The following is a 15,583-nucleotide window of genomic DNA, read 5'->3' as shown; positions in this document are numbered from 1 at the left end:
TAGTTTAACATAACATAACATAACACGCAGCCGCGTGTCTTCCAATTGCCAACAATGCGACACCCACTCGTTCACAGTCCAAGAGCGAGTGTCGTCTAGAACACAGTTTATGTACTCACGATTTCCCCAGATACTCTGCTTACCGACCAGATCACCAAACACAGAAGGAATTATCGGCACCGTCCTTCCTTGCCGCCGGTACTAGTTCCTGAATCAGCGCGACAACGTCATCACGCTCTTTTGCCGCTAGGGACCATGGGCAACGTAGTTCTCGATCCTCGGGGCTAGGATATGCCACGCATCTCGCGACAACGGCCCCGCATAGCGCTGATCCTGACAGTACATCCCCCCTCACAAGGGGCGCTGACTGGCAGCAGGTTTGGCTGGAAACCTAGAATGGAACCGTGCCACGAGCCGAGGCGCGTGAACCGAACCCACAGGCTCCCAGGAGTTTTCCTCCAAACCAAACCCCTTCCAAGCAATCAAATACTGCAAATGCCCCCTCACCCACCTGGAATCAAGGATCCTGCGTACTTCATACTCCTGATCTTGCTGAACCCAAATAGGTAGCGGAGCCCTACGCACAGGTGCCACTGAGGGTTTTAACAAAGATACGTGAAAAACAGGATGTATTTTGAAGTGAGCAGGCAGACGCAATCTTACAGACACAGGAGATACTCTAGACACCACCTGATAGGGACCGATAAACCGTGGGTTGAACACACTATATCTCCTAAACTTAATGTGTCTCGTGGACAACCATACAAGGTCCCCTTTCTTATACTCAGGACACTGCCTACGATGTTTATCGGCCTGTGCTTTGTACCTCACTTTAGCTTGAGCTAGATTACTCCGCGTCGCCAGAAGTATTTGGCGTATGCGCAACAATCGAGCCCGGACGTCTGGCAGCTTGACTGTATCGTTCAGGAGCACCAAGGGATTCACCCTAGGATGATAACCGTACGAACTGAAGAAAGGTGAGTGTTGCGTGGAAGAATGCTGAGTACTATTATATTCAGAAAAGGGGGTGGTGATGAACAGAGTGTCTGAATTAAGCAGACCACTCTTACCCAGTCCAAAGATCAGGGCTTGATCCATCACCGTTATTTAGCTCACTGCCCCATCCCAGCTCAGAACCTGGCTATATGCAAATTAGTCTGTCCCTGGCCCAGTGCATCATGGGAACAGGGCAGACCAAACTACCAAGCCAATTCTTCACCAGAAAGGAGACAAGCTACCGGGGACCGGTTTCTGGCATTTCAGCCTCGTCGGCCCGGCTTGCTTGAATCCTGATGGAGCAGTGAGCAAGGGACTCATGTCTGAGTATACCCTGCCACACCTATAGTGGCCAAAAACGATTCAGAAAAGGGGGTGGTGATGAACAGAGTGTCTGAATTAAGCAGACCACTCTTACCCAGTCCAAAGATCAGGGCTTGATCCATCACCGTTATTTAGCTCACTGCCCCATCCCAGCTCAGAACCTGGCTATATGCAAATTAGTCTGTCCCTGGCCCAGTGCATCATGGGAACAGGGCAGACCAAACTACCAAGCCAATTCTTCACCAGAAAGGAGACAAGCTACCGGGGACCGGTTTCTGGCATTTCAGCCTCGTCGGCCCGGCTTGCTTGAATCCTGATGGAGCAGTGAGCAAGGGACTCATGTCTGAGTATACCCTGCCACACCTATAGTGGGCAAAAACGATTCAGAAAAGGGGGTGGTGATGAACAGAGTGTCTGAATTAAGCAGACCACTCTTACCCAGTCCAAAGATCAGGGCTTGATCCATCACCGTTATTTAGTACACTGCCCCATCCCAGCTCAGAACCTGGCTATATGCAAATTAGTCTGTCCCTGGCCCAGTGCATCATGGGAACAGGGCAGACCAAACTACCAAGCCAATTCTTCACCAGAAAGGAGACAAGCTACCGGGGACCGGTTTCTGGCATTTCAGCCTCGTCAGCCCGGCTTGCTTGAATCCTGATGGAGCAGTGAGCAAGGGACTCATGTCTGAGTATACCCTGCCACACCTATAGTGGCCAAAAACGATTCAGAAAAGGGGGTAGTGATGAACAGAGTGTCTGAATTAAGCAGACCACTCTTACCCAGTCCAAAGATCAGGGCTTGATCCATCACGTTATTTAGCTCACTGCCCCATCCCAGCTCAGAACCTGGCTATATGCAAATTAGTCTGTCCCTGGCCCAGTGCATCATGGGAACAGGGCAGACCAAACTACCAAGCCAATTCTTCACCAGAAAGGAGACAAGCTACCGGGGACCGGTTTCTGGCATTTCAGCCTCGTCGGCCCGGCTTGCTTGAATCCTGATGGAGCAGTGAGCAAGGGACTCATGTCTGAGTATACCCTGCCACACCTATAGTGGCCAAAAACGATTCAGAAAAGGGGGTGGTGATGAACAGAGTGTCTGAATTAAGCAGACCACTCTTACCCAGTCCAAAGATCAGGGCTTGATCCATCACCGTTATTTAGCTCACTGCCCCATCCCAGCTCAGAACCTGGCTATATGCAAATTAGTCTGTCCCTGGCCCAGTGCATCATGGGAACAGGGCAGACCAAACTACCAAGCCAATTCTTCACCAGAAAGGAGACAAGCTACCGGGGACCGGTTTCTGGCATTTCAGCCTCGTCGGCCCGGCTTGCTTGAATCCTGATGGAGCAGTGAGCAAGGGACTCATGTCTGAGTATACCCTGCCACACCTATAGTGGCCAAAAACGATTCAGAAAAGGGGGTGGTGATGAACACCCCCCCCCCTTTTGTACCGCTTTTGGCCGCCATAAGTGTGGCAGGGCATGCTCAGATGTGAGTCCCTTGCTCACTTTGCCACTGGATTCAAGCAAGCCGGGCTGAAGACGGCTGGAATGCCAGAAACCGGTCCTCGGAAGCTTGTTTCCGGTCCAGGGAAGACATGGCTTGGCAGTTCGGGCTGGACTGTTCCCATGAGGCACAGGGTCAGACTGATTTGCATAAAGCCATGTCTGAACTGGGGTGGCAGAGTGGGCTAAAGAACGGTGATGGATTAAACCCAGATCTTTTGACTGGGTGTGAGTGTTTGATTGATTCAGATGCTCCGTCCATCACCACCCCCTTTTGTACCGCTTTTGGCCGCCATAAGTGTGGCAGGGCATGCTCAGATGTGAGTCCCTTGCTCACTTTGCCACTGGATTCAAGCAAGCCGGGCTGAAGACGGCTGGAATGCCAGAAACCGGTCCTCGGAAGCTTGTTTCTGGTCCAGGGAAGACATGGCTTGGCAGTTCGGGCTGGACTGTTCCCATGAGGCACAGGGTCAGACTGATTTGCATAAAGCCATGTCTGAACTGGGGTGGCAGAGTGGGCTAAAGAACGGTGATGGATTAAACCCAGATCTTTTGACTGGGTGTGAGTGTTTGATTGATTCAGATGCTCCGTCCATCACCACCCCCTTTTGTACCGCTTTTGGCCGCCATAAGTGTGGCAGGGCATGCTCAGATGTGAGGCCCTTGCTCACTTTGCCACTGGATTCAAGCAAGCCGGGCTGAAGACGGCTGGAATGCCAGAAACCGGTCCTCGAAGCTTGTTTCTGGTCCAGGGAAGACATGGCTTGGCAGTTCGGGCTGGACTGTTCCCATGAGGCACAGGGTCAGACTGATTTGCATAAAGCCATGTCTGAACTGGGGTGGCAGAGTGGGCTAAAGAACGGTGATGGATTAAACCCAGATCTTTTGACTGGGTGGGAGTGTTTGATTGATTCAGATGCTCCGTCCATCACCACCCCCTTTTGTACCGAGTACTATTATATGCCATTTCCGCCACCCACAGCCAATTCACCCAAGAGTCCGTATCGGCCTGCACATAGCACCGGCAGATATTGTTTCAGTGATTGATTTAACCTCTCCGTTTGACCGTCCGTTTGGGGGTGAAAGCTAGTGGACAAAGATGAAGTGATATGTAAAGCAGAACACCATACTTTCCAGAAGTGAGCAGTAAATTGTGCACCCCTATCCGACACTATCACCCTCGGGAGGCCATGTAACCTTACCACATGTACAAACAGCAGCTGGGCTAAGCGACCTGCCGTTGGAACCTGATCAAATGCGATAAAGTGTCCCATCTTTGTGAGATAGTCCACCACCACTAGGATGGTTGTCATGCCCTGTTCTTTAGGAAGTCCCACTATGAAATCAACTGAAAAACTTTCCCAAGGCTCTCCAGGTGTGGGCAAAGGTTGCAGATATCCCTGAGGTTGTTGCCGGTCCGACTTCATTCGAGCACACTGCGTACAGTTTTTTCCCCATTGGCACAAATCCAGTCGTATAGAGGGCCACCAGAATTGTCTCAATGCTTTCTCAAGAGTCTTCACGTATCCCATATGCCCTGCACTAGGCGTCTCGTGACACCAAGAAAAGACAGTTCTTTGCAGGGATTTTGTGGGTACCAGCACTTGCGTTCCTTTCATGGCCACTCCGTGTATCATTTTCCACTCTGGGTGATGACAAAGCCAAGTTCTCCACACACAGGACTGAATCCCAGTCTGTACAGCCTGCAGAAAGTCTTTAGATTGAGCAACACACACCACTTTCGTGGGATCAATGATGGAGCGAGTCTGTGTCGTAGAATGCAGAGCAGGATTTTCTTGCCTAGTCAGGGCGTCCGCTTTTTTGTTGTTGACACCAGGTCGAAACGTAATCACAAACCGGAATTCTTCAAAAAACAACATCCAGCGTAGCTGTCGGGGAGTAAGATGACGAGCTGATCGCATAAATTGTAAATTGCGATGGTCTGTGTAGACAGTAACTACATGCAGGGCTCCCAACAACCAATGTCTCCATTCTACAAAAGCATCTCGTATAGCTAGCAGCTCTTTTTCAGCTATTGTATAATTTATTTCGGCTGTACTGAGTTTCCTTGACATAAATGCGATAGGATGCATGTTTCCGGTGGTTTCATTCCGTTGGGATAATACAGCTCCTAACGCCACTTCAGAGGCATCCGCCTCCACCAAGAAGGGTAGGTCAGGATTAGCATGAATTAGAACAGGGGCACAAGTAAACGCATCCTTTAGTCCATCAAAAGCATCCTGTGCTTCGGTTCCCCATATAAATGGTACGTTCTTCCTAGTAAGACGCGTAAGAGGAGTCACCAAAGCCGAAAACCCCCTTCTAAAGCGCCTGTAAAAATTGGCGCAACCCAGGAGGCACTGTATGTCTTTGATGGTACAGGGACGAGGCCAATTCTTGATAGCTTTCACTTTTCTTTCTGCCATCACCTGACCCGATGGCGTAATCATCACCCCAAGAAATTCGACTGTGGTCACATGGAACTCTCATTTCGTGATTTTACAAAAAAGACGATGAAGAAGCAGGGCCTGTAACACCTGGCTCACATGTGATGGATGTTCCTCCGTTGAGTCTGAGTACACTAAAATATCGTCGATGTACACGACTACAAAACGGTCCAAGAACTCTCTCAGCACCTCATTCAGAAAATATTGGAAGGCTGCGGGGGCGTTACACAGCCCAAAGGGCATCACTAGATATTCAAACAGCCCATACCGCGTCTTGAAAGCTGTCTTCCATTCGTCACCAGATTTTATGCGGACGAGGTGGTATGCGCCTCTCAAGTCCAGCTTTGTATACACCTTGGCGGATCTTACCTGTTCTAATAAAACAGGGATCAAAGGTAACGGGTATTGATTCTTGATGGTGATAGAATTCAAGGCACGGTAGTCGATACAGCATCTCTTGTCACCGTTGGCCTTAGGAATAAAAAATAAAGGCGACGATGCAGGAGATCTTGAAGGCCTTATATACCCTATAGCCAGATATTTATCCAAATATGCCCGTAGGTATTCGTTCTCGGGCACCGTGAGAGCATAGAGTCTTCCGTTAGGAATAACCGATCCAGGGGTAAGGTCAATCCGGCAATCATAGGGTCTATGTGGTGGAAGAGTTTCGTCTTGTAACAGGAAGGCAATACCACTTCCTTCTCCTCAGCTGTAGCAATATGATTTAAGGAGGCTAAGGCTCGGGATGGGTCTTCAGACATCAACAGACACTGCTCGTTACAAAAATCAGATACAAAACTAATGGTTTGAGAAGTCCAATGTATGTGTGGTTCGTGCTTCTTAAGCCATGGCAGACCCAATATGATCCCATATTGCGGGGCCTGAATAATATTAAACGATAACATCTCCTGATGTTGCCCCTGATACACGAGCAAATATTCCGGCGTGTGGAATTTTATAGGCCCAGCTAACAATTCGCTACCATCCACTGCATATACCATTTCTGGTTTGATTTTGGTAATGAGTGGGATCCCTAGCCTTTCGGCTTCTGCATAATCCATGAAGCAGCCGGTCGCCCCAGAGTCCACCATCGCATTCGCTTCTTTTTCCTCTTTTCCCATGAACAGAGACATCACCAGGAATACATGGCTCTTCTCCTGATTACCTCCTGGTGTAATGGAAGGGATTATTATCCTACTTGAGGGGGCCCCTTCGTTCGTCCTCAAGCATGGGAGTTTTCCGACATCTTGTCAGACACTCCAACTGCTGCCTGTCCAATTTTATATTTTCCAGGTTTGGGCTTCACTGGGCAGTCTCTCAAATAGTGACCTTTTTTGCCACAATACAGGCAAAGACCGTTCTTTCTCCGATATTCTTTTTCGCTAAACGATAAAGAGGCTCTCACCGCTCCGATCTCCATAGCATCTTGAGCTGAAGCTGATTTTTCTCCCCCTCTGTCATAAGCCATCACAGGCGTTTCTTTTTTCTTATGATCGCCCCTCCGTTCTTTTATTCGATGATCTAGACGCAGTGCCAGTTCAATCAGCGCGGAGCAGGTACGAGGCTGTGGGTCAATGTGCGCTAAGACGTCTTTCATTTCATCATTCAATCCTTGGTAGAACAATGCAGATTGTTTAGCTTCTGGCCAATTAGTTTCCGCCACCAAGCGGCGGAAATTATTCAAATAAGTCACAAGTTCAGTGTTGCCCTGTTTTAGTACCAACAATTCTCTATCTGCTGAAAATGTCTCTGCCCGGCGATCAAACGATTTTTCAAATTCTGCTCGGAACTCGTCCCAGTCATGGAGTAGGGGATCATCCCGTCTAACAACAGGAACCGCCCATTGTGCTGCTTCCCCCCCTAGATAGGATATTAGGAAAGCCACCCGAGCCTGGTTGGTTGCGAACATCTTTGGTTTGCACATAAAGTGCAACAACACTTGGGTCATGAACACCTGGACCTTCTTATTATCCCCATAAAACCTTTCTGGAGGGGCGAGTGGTATTTGTGTTGGCATTTCTACTACCAGAGAGGGGGGAGGTGTCGAACTGGTTCCTGCACTAAAAGGATTCCCTTGCAAACCATCCACCCTTGCCTTCAATTGCGCGGTTTCTACTCGAGAAGCCGCCACCTCTCTATTGGAGGCTGCTAACTCCGTTTGTACTAAAGCCAGAGCTGCCAATACATCATCTAATGTCGCCATTCCTAATTCAACACAGCCAAGAGGAGAACAGTATCCGTGGGCCGATAATTCTGTCAGGCTCCGTATCCTATACTCCTCGGGACTGTGACGAATGTCCTAAACCCGCACACCCACAACAACCCCGAAGTCTGATAAGATAGCACAGACCCCAGAATGGTTCCGAGAGCGCGGGAAAGGAAGGGGACAGCAGGGAAGGAGATCTGGAATGACAAAAGACAGTTTGTTTAGAAAAACATTCCCCCCCCTTTGTTTCTTACAACATTAAATCCTCTCACTTCCTCTATACTCTTCTGAGTGGATTGCTAAACCCCTACCTGAAAAGGAAGATAATAGGATCTTTAAACACAGGAGCACAGGCACAGGGTAATACCAGGGGCGGTCACCAGCTAGAAGAAAATAAGGAATACCTTACTACCCAGCTCTATCTCTTGATTGAGAGAAAGAAATGTATGCACCAAAGATCATAAATGACATACCACAATATATCTGAGTGCTAATCTTGGTCACACGCTCCCTCTGATCATGTACCCCCTGTTGAGTCTCTCCTGATGAAAACAATGAAACGATGTGCAGATAAGGCAAATAATAATGCGTGAGGTTGAAATCACCAAATCACAGTTCCTTCCCTAAATAATAAAGGACAGTTTCACACCTAGAAAAGTGTATTAGTCTTTATACATATTGATGTGACCAGTAGGGACTTTGCCCAACGTTTTGAGCCCAAAGCGTTATCAGTTCCCAACTGCTCGGGTAATTAATCTTAACCAAGCATACACATCAATAGTTTATATCCAATGATCGTTTGGCCCCAAGAATAGCGTTTCCCTCCTGCAATGAGAAAGCGTATCTTTCTCCTCCAACAGGAAAGAAACCAAATATTCGTTTTACCAAGTCCGGAAATCCAATATGTTACACGGTTTACACGCAGCCGCGTGTCTTCCAATTGCCAACAATGCGACACCCACTCGTTCACAGTCCAAGAGCGAGTGTCGTCTAGAACACAGTTTCTGTACTCACGATTTCCCCAGATACTCTGCTTACCGACCAGGTCACCAAACACAGAAGGAATTATTGGCACTGTCCTTCCTTGCCGCCGGTACTAGTTCCTGAATCAGCGCGACGACGTCATCACGCTCCTTTGCCGCTAGGGACCATGGGCAACGTAGTTCTCGATCCTCGGGGCTTGGATATGCCACGCATCTCACGGACAACGGCCCCGCATAGCGCTGATCCTGACAATAACGTTGCCTGTGTATATTAAACTTGCCCTTAGATGCACACTTTTTTTTATTATCCTTTGGTCTTTGCAATGGAAAGCAATGTGCTTGTTTTACCTGACAATCTATATCTCACTCGTGTAAATTAGAAAGCGCTCTCTGGAATAGAACAATGGAGCTGCATGGATCATCACATTCAGCACCCTCTTCACTGCCCTGTTGCTGCAAATTAATGGGATGTATACAGTTATCCATAGCCGACATAAGGCATGGGTGTCCTTGTGATAGTCTCTTTCAAAAATTCCAACGATCTTATGAGGCATCCTCGCCTACAGATCTCCCGGACCGCGTCCGCCACTACCATTGCCGACCTCATGGTGCCTCATGCTATCACCTCCATGGACTACATACTCAACGGAGAACTCATCTTCCACCTTGACAACCTCAGCGACCCCCAACTCTACCACCCTCCTGCCCAACCTTGGACTGCACAACCCATCACCACCTCTACCCACAAGGCAGGACACATCCTTGACCCAGGCTTCGCAGGAGACCACTACGTCCACTTCAACCACATCACGCAACCTATCTGGATGACCACTACGGCATCCACTGTCATGTCGAAAAACCCAGTGCACCCAAACCGGCACCCGCCCACCAGAAAGGAACTGGAGCAAGATCACCGAGGAGCACATCATCTCCACCCTCAATCGCGAACCAATGCAAACTCCGCAGCCAAAGAACTCCACAAATGGATCACCAACTGCACAGACGAGCTTGCCCCCTCTGCAACCCTGACAGACAGCGACCCAGGAAAGCCTCCTGGTTCACGACCAGCCTCCCAAGAAGCAAGACGCACCTGCAGATGTCTCGAAGAACTGGAGAAAGAGCAAAACTTTGGGAGCCCACTCCACTTACAAGGACGCCCTGACAGAATACCACCAACTCATCAGATCCAAAAAGAGTATTTTCATCTGTAACAAAATCCATGCCAACACCAGCAATGCCAAGGAACTCTTCAACATCATCCAGGAATTCAACAAGCTGCCCAGTGAGGCCACGGACTTCATACCCTCCCAGAAACTCTGCAACAAACTCTGCTCTTACTTCCACTTGAAAATAAGATCCCTCTACGACCACTTCGACAAACAGACACAAGACATCAAACCTACTCCGCCCCCCAGCAACGAAAGTCAGCCTGCCATCTCCTCTATATCCCAGTCACCACCAAAGACGCAGAATCTACCATGAAAGGCATTCACTCAGGAGCCCCCTTGGACTCCTGCCCTCCGCACATCTTCCACAGAGCTTCCGCCGCCTTCACACCGGAGCTATGACGCACCATGAAGCTGGCACATTCCTCAATGACTGGAAATGTGCAGAAGTTAAGTAGCCTCCTCTAGAAGCCCTCCGCAGATCCAACGGATCTCAAGAACTACTGTCCCAATCACGGCCAAAGTCGCAAAAAAGATCGTCAACGTCCAACTTAACAAAATTCATAGAAGGTAACCCCATCCTCGACCCCTCCCAATCCGAATTCCACCAAAACCACAGCACCAAGACCACCCTACACGCCATCACAGACGACATCCGCACGCTCCTCGACCAAGGACACACCGCGGCCCTGTTCCTGCTTGACCACTCTGCAGCCGTCGACACGGTCTCCCACAGCACTTTCACTGCCAGACTCCACAACGCCGCCATACAGGGGACCACCCTCGACTGTCTCCATTCCTTCCTCACTGGCAGAACCCAAATAATCAGACTTCCTCCCTTTCTCTCCGAACCCACTAAGATCAGCTGCGGAGTACCCTAAGGATCATCTCTCAGACCCACACTCTTCAACATGTACATGGCCCCCCTCGCCGTGATCGTCGGACAGCATGCACTCAGCATAGTATCCTACACTGACCACACCCAGCTCATCTTCTCCCACACCAAGGACCTCCTCACCACCAGACTCCGCATCCAGGAAGGAATGAAGGACATCGCAACCTGGATGAGCAGCAGCTGCATAAGCTAAACTCTGAGAAGACAGAAATCCTCATCCTCGGACCCTCCACCTCTGCATGGGACAACAACTCGTGGCCCATTGCCCTCTGCAACCCTCCCACGAACCACGCCCGTAACTTTGGCATCATACTAGACTCCTCCCTCTCCGTGACCCGTTAGATCAACACGGTCACCTCCGCCTGCTTCAACATCCTTCGCAAGACCTTCACATGGATCTCCCTGAATCAAGAAAGGCCATCACCCACGCACTCATAACCAGCAGAAACGCCCTCTACGCAGGGATCAACAAATCTCTGCTCTGCAAGCTCCAGGCCATACAGAACACTGCAGTCAGACGCGTCCTATGCGTCCCCCGACACAAACACATCATTCCTCACCTGCAAGACCTCCACTTGCTCCCCGTCGAGAAGAGAGTAACTTTCAAGATACTCACCCATGCATACAAGAGCCTCCACAACATCGGACCCTAATACCTCAATCAAAGAATCGCCTTCCACGTACCCAGGAGAAACCTCGGTTTCGCCGACCTCGTCCTCGATGAAAGCCTGCGCATTTGCAGAGCCAGAACAGGTGGAAGAGTTTTCTCCTACGTCGCAGTTAAGACCTGGAACTAGATCCTGATTCACATCAGCAAGCACCCACTCTGCACATCTTCTGGGGGACCCTCGAGACCTGGCTCTTTGACTGACTGGAGCTGCCCCTCCCTCCGCAGTGCCTTCAGACCCTCTCGGGTAAGTAGCACGCTTCACAATTTCCTGATTTATTGATTATATTGAGCCGAAAGAGGGTTCCTCCAGCTTTCGCTGTGCTTTGGTGCGGTTCTTGAGAGACTTAAATTTTTCAGTAGCAGTCCAGTTCAGTCCTTGAATGGTGTGTCAAACAGTTGTTGTCTTAACAGAAATTTAGACTTTATGTTCCTATGACCCCAGCACATTTTATTACTATTCTCATCCTATTCCATCTTTTCCCCCTGTTTCATTAGAGTATGGTGGCCAAGCTTGACCGTTTCTACATGTTCTTTGCTTCCCCATTAGTTTGCCCCAGGACACACTGTCTGTCGGGATTGTCACAGTGATCGGATTCGGACTAGGAACCTGCTGTAGGCCCTATACCATGTTTATCTCCTATATCCGAGTAGAAGCTTCCTGGTGCTGTGATTCATGCTTGAGTAGAAGCTCCCTGCAACTCTGTGATTCATGCTTGAGTAGAAGCTTCCTGCAGCTGTGATTCATGCTGGAGTAGAAGCTTCCTGTGGCTGTGATACATGCTGGAGTAGTAGCTTCCTGTGACTGGGAGTCATGCTTGAGTAGAAGCTTCCTGTGGCTGTGATCCATGCTGGAGTAGAAGCTTCCTGCGCCTGTGAGTCACGCATGAGTAGAAACTTCCTGCAGCTCTGTGATCCATGCAGGAGCTCTGTGACGTCTGTAAGGCTGAAAAGCTGGCCTCAAAAGGCTGCGAGCTGGCAGCTCTTTATAAAGTGACAAAAATACATACTTCATAAATGTTATCTTAAAAACAATAACAAGTCACAGAATAATATGAGTTAATCAACTTTTTGTAAACACCACTGCGTCCTTAAACTTGTGTCCTCTCCTCTCGGTTCTCCTTATCGTAATCCTAAGAGACTTTTTATCCGATTCTGTATGCTCTTGACTAAAGTTACTTTTGACCGCATATTTTCTAACCCACATCCCTGCTAACAATGGGAATGGAATATGTGCGTGTGCACTCTGATCGTAAACTCTTCAAGGCTGTTTAACCATGTTTTCCTATTTAACTAAAAGTTCCTGATCTTGTATTCTGCTTTCTGATGAACTCTCACCTACTTGGTGTCCTTGTGAAGCAAAGGCTTGTACTGCTGTTTAACTATGTATAGTTCTGTAATGCTCTCTACCAATGTCTGTAGCGGTGAGATTTCCTTGCATTTTATGCTTTCCATAATATTTGCCCCTCTAGTTTATATTTCAACTACTTTCTCTAATACTGGAACTATACTCTGTATCAGATGATATGCATTATCTTGAGCAACTGCTACTTGTGTAGGTGGTCTAACAGTGAACATTCCTTCCACGTTTGCACTCATCCTCTTACAGCAACCTATTGCTAATTTAAAAACATCAAAAGCAATAACACAATGAGCAATAATAAAGCTTTAAACATTCTTGACATCCAGGATGGCAGTCATTCGAACCAACCCTCAATCCATTCACCTGGGGCATCTTCTTTATCCACCATTTTCTTTTGTAGGGTGTGCAAAGTTTCTATGGCTTCCAACAATGTTCCAGTGTGCGCATCATTTGCAGGGACAGGTTTACAACAACCAGTTCCTATCTTGGCACATACTACTCCTTCCATGGCCGTCATAAGATCAAGTACATAACGGTGCTGCATGATCATCATTCTCATGGCATGCAGCTCTTCCTTTCTAGCATTGAATCCATTCTTTGTGGCATTGATTGCCTTAATTATTTATTTGCAACCATCGAGCAGTTGCTTTTGCCTGAACGAGTGGCAGGCCTCTTCCAAAGAACAGCTGAGCATCATTGCACACCCTGTGCTCTTAGGGATCATCTTCCCAGATGGTAGTGCCGTAATATTCTGCAGCTCTTCTTCTCTGGTGATGGGCAACAAGGTTATTGGAAGGCTCATGGGGTGGTCATGTAGCTTGGAGATATTTACTACAGGAAATGACCAAGACTGGTGTGGGCAAAGGAACGAAAGAGCAGAGGCCATTCCATTCAAGTGCAACTGGGTGTATTGCAGTTCTCTTTGTAGGTGCACCCCTGCATGTCGGCGTTATCTATTGTGGTATTGCAGTTGACATTTTTCCCTATGTTGATCGTGGCATCCCCTCTGAAACATAAAGAAACATATATGAATCTCATGATTGTCCTGGGGCTTACTGCACTAGCCATCCAAGTATATTGCGCAATATTCTCATACATGCACACTTTTCTATTCCAGCCTGACAAATGTCAGTGCCATTCCATAGGGATATAGCCTGATAGGAAAACTCAATATCAGAAGGCCATTGGAATAAACTGATACAGTAACCGAGTCCTGGCCTACGGACACAATCCGGGGGCAAGGGTTTTACCAAGTGATTATTGCACCCGGTAGGTTAATGTACCACACATAAAAAGCATAAGTCTAGAACTGTTTCTATCCATTCTGTAATCTTGTGATGACCTATATTCTGCATTTGTGCTATTTATTCCTTAATATCTTTCCTATCTGTGAGGATATGCAATATTCCTACAAGGGAGTTGTGCTTTGTGGCATTAACTCCAAAATATGCTACCCTAACAGGCCTTAATCCTGCAGCGTAAAGGTGTCAAAGGCATGAAGCTGTTCCCAGGGATATTTCTTTAGTTGAGTGTAATTTATCTGTCCATGTGGCATAGGGCATCAATGCGCAAACAAAGCATGATTCATTAGTACTTTCTAACCCTATTTCTGATAAAGGAAGTAACCCGTTTAGAGCCACTCAGGTCACTAATGACCACCTCTTAGCCTTCCATACTAAATGAAGAGTCAGTCAGACAGGAAGAGAATACAAACCAAAAACTGTTTATTCATATTAAGCCTGGGCGTAGTGGGCATAGCGGAACTACCACGGGGTTGATAACCTGCCTCCCACCCGCCTTATTAACAATTGCTAAAGGTTTTAAAAAATAACTTTAAAGCACCTTCCCTGCTCTGCGGCATACCCGGCTGGCCTCGTCTCTGCATCGCGTTCGCGGTAAAGACTGCACAGGCGCCCGCGCAGTTTTCACTTCCAAAGAGATGAAGAGAGGAGGAGGCCAGCCAGGGACGCGGCAGATAAGGTAAGATGCTTTAAAGTATTTTTTTTTATTTTAACAATTGTTAATAGGGGGTGGGAGGCGGGGACCGGCCAACGCCGCGGATTGTGCGGGGTTTTGCCTACTCCGCGTTATCCACGGAAAACGAAGTAGGCAAACTCCGCACACTCCGTGGCCTGCGTACCAGGAGTCATCCTACGGAGATGTGTTGTTCCTGAAGATTAGTATTGCTGTTTTGTCGGTGTTGGGTTTGAGGCAGTTGCACAGGTGGAAATTGACCTTGGGGTTTGCGTGGTTTGCGGATAGGGAGAGGATGAGCTGAGTGTCGTCAGCATATGATATGATGTTCATACTATAGGTCCTGGCCAGCGGGGCCATATAGAAGACGGTGGGGCTTAGTGAGGACCCTTGGAGGACACCGCAGCTGATGTCCTTGTTGCCCAAGGTATAGGGTGGAAGGTAAATGCTCTGGATGCCGCTGAGGATGGATCCCCATCAGGTGAGTCTGTTTAGGAGGGTGTAGTGGGACACAGTGTTGCAGACTGCCCAGTGGTCGAGGAGGATCAGGGCTGTGGCAATGACGGACCTGATGTTGTCAGTGGCTGCACCTAGGGTAGTTTCTGTGCTGTGATTTGACCCAAACCCAGATTAGGATGTTTCCAGGAGGTCATTGTTCTCTAGGTTGTTGGGGAGTTGGCAGCTGCTTGGTTTTCCCAGACCTTTAGCAGGGTAAGGGATATGGGGCTGTAGTTTTTGAGCTCTTCTGGGTCTGCAAATGGTTTTTTCAATAGTGTTTTGACTTCTGCGTGTTTCTATTCCTTTGAGAAGGTGGCAGAGGTGTTGAAGATGGTGGTGAATTATTTGCTGATGGTGGTGTTTCCAGGTTAAACATCTAGTGGGGGCAGGGGTCCCTGGGTGCTCCTGAGTAGATGGAGCTCATGACGGTGGAGGTGATCTGCATGGTGAATTTGTCCCAAGTTGTAATCCTTCGGTTTGAGTCACTAAGGTTCAGGAGGCTGTGGATGCTGGTGAAGGGGATGGGGGTCAAAGTGCTTGTAGATGGTGGAGA

The 15,583-nt window shown here is 48.4% G+C and overlaps 1 protein-coding gene across 1 annotated transcript in view; it reads left to right on the top strand.

The window, feature by feature from the left end:
• Positions 1–15,583, top strand: part of LOC144752399 (E3 ubiquitin-protein ligase TRIM39-like) — a 103,696-nt gene that overhangs the window by 53,757 nt on the left and 34,356 nt on the right. The gene's annotated exons all lie outside the window — the stretch shown is intronic.

Source organism: Lissotriton helveticus, chromosome 5_1 (genome assembly GCF_964261635.1).
Source record: "Lissotriton helveticus chromosome 5_1, aLisHel1.1, whole genome shotgun sequence".
NCBI classification, from domain to species: domain Eukaryota; kingdom Metazoa; phylum Chordata; class Amphibia; order Caudata; family Salamandridae; genus Lissotriton; species Lissotriton helveticus.
This window is presented reverse-complemented; position numbering and strand designations above follow the sequence as displayed.